This window comes from Xenopus laevis, chromosome 5S, assembly GCF_017654675.1.
Source record: "Xenopus laevis strain J_2021 chromosome 5S, Xenopus_laevis_v10.1, whole genome shotgun sequence".
In the NCBI taxonomy this organism is placed as follows: domain Eukaryota; kingdom Metazoa; phylum Chordata; class Amphibia; order Anura; family Pipidae; genus Xenopus; species Xenopus laevis.
The window spans coordinates 116,726,232-116,731,964 of NC_054380.1; the positions used below are offsets into that span (position 1 = coordinate 116,726,232).

General features: G+C 41.8%; 1 protein-coding gene across 9 annotated transcripts in view; it reads right to left on the bottom strand.

Moving 5' to 3' along the window:
- The window catches only part of trip12.S (thyroid hormone receptor interactor 12 S homeolog), an 84,773-nt gene that overhangs the window by 78,903 nt on the left and 137 nt on the right, over window positions 1–5,733 (bottom strand). The window contains exon 2 of one of the 9 annotated variants that reach the window (XM_018264319.2): window positions 3,758–3,884. The gene's annotated coding sequence lies outside the window, so the exon portion shown is untranslated. 9 annotated transcript variants of the gene reach the window in all.

A 5,733-nucleotide genomic window follows, 5' to 3' on the forward strand; every position in this document is an offset into this window, starting at 1 on the left:
GTCTTTGAATACTGGTATATGTATAACATATCTATAAACTATACAGAACAATATTGTCAGAGGCCAGGATAACAGAAACAGTGTAAATATAAAATAAAGTAAAAGGGGGAAAAAAAGGTTTTCCCCTCATAAAGGTGAACTTTCTTCATTTGTGGGAATTTCCCAAACAAACTTCCCCTGCAATTAAGGGGATTTTTGCACGTTTCTCCAATAGAAAATACAGTAAAGGTATGGGATCTATTATCCAGAAAGCTCAGAATTACGGAAAGGCCGTCTCACATAGACTCCATTTTATTTAAATAAACCAGCCTATTGGGTTTATTTAATGTTTACATGATTTTCAAGTAGACTTAAGGTATGCAGATTCAAATTACAGAAGGATCCATTATTCAGAAAACCCCAGGTCCCAAGCATTCTGGATAATAGGTCCCATACCTGTACAGCATTTTGTATAAAAATGTGGCCATTATCTAGAATGCTTGAGACCAGGAGTTTTTCAAATATGGGATCTTTCTGTCATTTGGAACACCATAATTTAAGTCTGCTAAAGAAATAATTCAAACATTAATAAACCCAATCATTTTGCCACCGATAAGGATAAATGCAGCTTAGTTACCATCAAGTAAAATGTACTGTTTTGTTATTAAAAGGCAAGATTCTAATTATTTTTAAATTGAAAGTTATTTGCTTACAATGAACTCTGTGGGAGATGGTCTACCTGTAATTCAGAGTTCTGGATAATGGGTTTACAATGGATTCCATACCTGTATTAAATATTACATTTTCTGCCTGAACCCTTCCGTCTCCAGTATAATTATGTTTGCGTGTACTATTAACATTCTACTGTTACACAGTTCTATTACCAACCTGATTCTACAAACTGACCACACAGGTGGCCATAGGCACACAGATAATATCGTACAAAACTCATTTTCGTATGATATTCAGTGCGTGTATGGTGGAAAAAGAGCTGACCGATATCGGCAGAAGACTGGGACATCTGTCGGCTCATCTGAACATCGGCCACTGTTATTGCCGAGTCGTCAGACACAGGTAGAATTCTATTGTTTCTACCTGTATATCTGATGATTCAGCTCTACACGTGTGTATTGAAACAAACGATCTTTCTTGGAAAGATCTTTTCCAAGAAAGATCATAATTGTTACGTCTATGGCCAACTTTTGGCCATAGACGCACAGATAATATCGTACGAAAATAATTTTCGTACGATATTCAGTGCGTGTATGGTGGGAAAAGAGCCGACCAATATCGGCAGAAAACTTGGAAATCAGTCACCTCGTCGATCGGGCTGGACTGAAAGTTTTCTGCTGAATCGTCAGATAGAGGTAGAATTCTATTGTTTCTACATGTATATCGGACAATTCAGCTCTACACGTGTGTATTGAAATGAACAATCTCTCTTGGAAAGATCTTTATGGCCACCTTTACACTATAGCTGAACTTAAGCTTAGACTAGGCTGTTTTTGGTGCACTGCAACTTAATGAATGGCACATGAGGGATTTTTTCAGCATCAAAGAAAATGCAATTTCACTTCTTATCACTGCAGGATCAGCAGCAATCACATAGGGCACATTTTGGCCACAGGTTACTTCTCTGATGGTGTTGCCAATCCTGCAGGAGTGCTGCAGAGACAAGGTGCCAACATGAGCTCATATCTGAAGCACCACTGAGAAGCTCAGGTATATCTGGGAGGCTTCAGGCTGGACAGCCCTAATGTGCATACATATACTATTCCCAAATGCCCATATATGACTTGAGTATGTGTATGCGATGCCCACAAATACCACATCTTAGGAGAAGCGTTCTGCTAGAAGCCTTAAAATAGTTTCACTCCCTAACTGAGCTGCAAAAAAAAAAAAAAAACACAGACCAACTGCAAAATACAAATGTGGAGGGTTGTGGGTGCACTCCAAGGCTAAGTAAAAAAGTGCTTAAATACAATGGAAGTGCTACGGATCTGGCCAGTTGATCAATGCACATTCCCTGGAATCTGTCGCATAAGTAATTCCGTATCTATGAAAGTGCATTTGCTTACAAAAACAGGGTTTTTTAGTAGGCATGCACCGAATCCACTATTTTGGATTAGGCTGAACCCCTGAATCCTTCTCGAAAGATTTGGCCGAATACTGAACCGAATCCTAATTTGCATATGAAAATTAGGGGTGGGAAGGGGAAAACAGTTTTTACTTCCTTGTTTTGTGACAAAAAGTCAAGCAATTCCCCTTCCCGTCCCCAATTTGCATATGCAAATTAGGATTCCGTTCAGCGTGCCAGTTTTTAGTTACAAAGTTATGATCATAAAGTTGATACGTTAAGACCAACTGCAAGCTGCCTTAGAATAATAACTATGCCAGGGATTGTAAGGCAATATTTGAATCCATACGCTTCTTCAGGTAACTATAGGCAGACAAATGCTACTGATTGTTGTGAGGCAACTGCAAGTTAAATAAAAATATAATAAAGATGCCTGCACTGCTTTTAGAATATATACGAGTTTATCCAATAATGCATGGGCCTATATGCTGACTAGCAACTCGCCCATTCAATACACGACGTTCCCAATGGATCAGTGCAATTAACCCAACTTTACCTGTGTGTCTAGCTGCAGTCACCATTAGGGTTGCTACCTGGCTGGTATTTTACCGGCCTAGCTGGTAAAAATGATGGTTGATCCCAATGTTATTAATAGGGAAAAAAAAAGATAAATATATAGGAAGGCCGGTATTTTTTTCCAGAAAAGGTGGCAACCCTAGTCACCATACAGATTAAAGTAATACAGGTATAGGATCCCTTATCCGGAAACCTGATATCCAGAAAGCTCCGAATTACGGAATGGCTGTCTCCCATAGACTCCATTTTATCCAAATAATCCAAATTTTTCAAAATGATTTCCTTTTTCTCTGTAATAATAAAACAATAGTTTGCACTTGATCCCAACTAAGATACAATTAATCCTTATTGGAAGCAAAACCTTTAAATTAATTTCTAGTAGACTTAAGGCATGAAGACCCAAATTACGGAATGATCCGTTATCCGGAAAACCCCAAGTCCCGAGCATTCTGGATAACAGGTCCCATACTGTACTGCCATATGCCTATAATTAACAGGAATGTGTCAGTAAGAAATGACAGCAGTATTACATATATTTAGCTGACCAATGACAGTCAGTACTGACACTCAAACTGGGCACCAAGACAAGAGTAGTGGCACACGGGAGGTACGTGTCCATCTTCTATTCCTCAGGCAACTAAAGTCCTGCAAATACTTTCCAACCAGCCATCAAATAAATCACCAGTGGGGGAAAACATATGTTGCGCTTTCCAACAGCCAATTATCCCTCTCCATTTAACCAGCATTACACTGGGTTAGATGATTATCCGTGGATATTATGGAGACATCTCAGATGCACACTGACTGCTGTGTGTCCCACCTGTAACTCACAATCGCACCTGAGCAGCAGCAGCTGCTGGAAATGAACATTAGCACCCAGGCTTTAGGCCTCCCGTCCTATCTGCGACTGTCTGTGACTGCAGGTCCCCATGATGCGCCAGTGGATTGTGGAAGTTGCAGCAGTGACAGAGAGCAGACGTGTCCGTGCGACAGATCAGCAATGCGGAGCCTCCCAACCCTCGGTGCCCGTGTGTAAGTGCCGTCTCCCCGGGCGCGATCACTAGTCTAGCCCGCTGTCTAAGTGCGACACTGAAGGCCTCAACCACCCCCAGGCCTTTTACTGACCTACTTCACGAGAGCTCCCTCTCCGCATAGGATTCACACAGGGATCTCACAGCGGCGACACCGTAGCAAGGCCTGCTGGGAGTTGTAGTTCGCGTAACAGCGTCCCCTGCCGCGCCACCAGCGGCTCCTACGTAAGAGCGAGAGAACAATAACGTGAAGCTGCACAAACGGGCCCCGGGCCCCACTCTCCTGTCACAGGGGAAACCGAGGCTATTGTTTGTAGCGGAAGCTTCCTCCTGTACTGACCTGCACGTGACACACACCAGCCCCGTGTATAATACACATCTAGATCTATCTATTTATATAAACACACAGGAGCAATACTTGTGACACAACATAATGCGTCTTATACACACACAGGCCTGACTCGCACAGCAGCAATAGCACACAACAGGAATATGTCTTTGTATGACTGTTACACACACAGGCCTCGTCATAATCACAACACACAGACACACAATGTATAAAACCCACAAAGGCCTAATCATAATCCAGCCACAGGGAACACAATGTGTTGGTCTATTTACTGACACATAATATTAATAATAATAATGAGGACCAGCCAGGGACACACAGGCCTCCCAAGAATCATATCAAGCAAACATAATATATATATATATATATATATATATATATATATATATATATATATATATATATATATATATATATATATATATATATATATATATATATAGTCACATACCATACACAACACAATGTGTACACATACGCTATACAATCATAAGGGCCTCACAACCGTCCTAGTGGACAAGGGCACATTTGAAAGCTACACAAACTATCCCATTGTGCCATGTACTTATTAATATACACAATAACAACGCAGGCAGGAATATTACAAGTGAGATCCAATCCCATGTATAGAGAACACACACACTATACAGACACACTACACACACAATCACACACTATACAGACACACACAATACAGACACACACACACACACACACACACACACAATCACTATACAGACACACACACACACAATCACTATACAGACACACACACACAATCACTATACAGACACACACACACACACACAATCACTATACAGACACACACAATCACTATACAGACACACACACACAATCACTATACAGACACACACACACAATCACTATACAGAAACACAAACACTATACAGACACACACACACAATCACTATACAGACACACACACAATCACTATACAGAAACACAAACACTATAAACACACTCACTATAGACACACACTACACAGACACACACTATCCAGACTCAAGCACAACAAAGACTGCGCAAATACACAAGGACACATCATCATCACAATCCCTACGCACACAGGCGACTGTCTTTATACACATATCATAGAGAAATAGTGACAGGCAGCCAGACACGTACATAGATATAGACACACAGGTGAGCCACTATAGTTGTGTATATACACAAAGCAAGGCCTTTTGATAGGGAGTTGGGGATATGAATACGCAGCACATAATCCCGAGTGTTGCTCCCCATATCTTTCCCCAACTGCAGGACAATCTCCAGCTCCCCATTGTACATCACTGCCCCCACCCCCAGGCAAACAATGAGCAGTTGGGATAAAGGAGAGCCGGGCACGTCTCTCACCAGGGCCACTGGCTAATTGTAATGTAATTAGAGACAGCGCTGTGCCCGGGCCTCACACAAACATTAGGCCCAGGAGTTGTGCCCAGCGCTGACACACACACGACACAGGTCTACCACATTACTGTATATGTTATTGCCAATGTCTAACATGGAGTCCTCCAGCGTTTGCTTAATCACACACTTCCCAAAACCTTAGTTATCAGGAACTGGAGTTCAACAACAGCCGGAGGGCCGCAACTAGCACGTCCATGCCCCCCACATACGCACGCAAAGTTGTTCACTGTTGCGTCGCTAGGAGTCCCAGGACTTTTTTTTTTTCCCACCACATCTGGCCCAGGCCACATTAC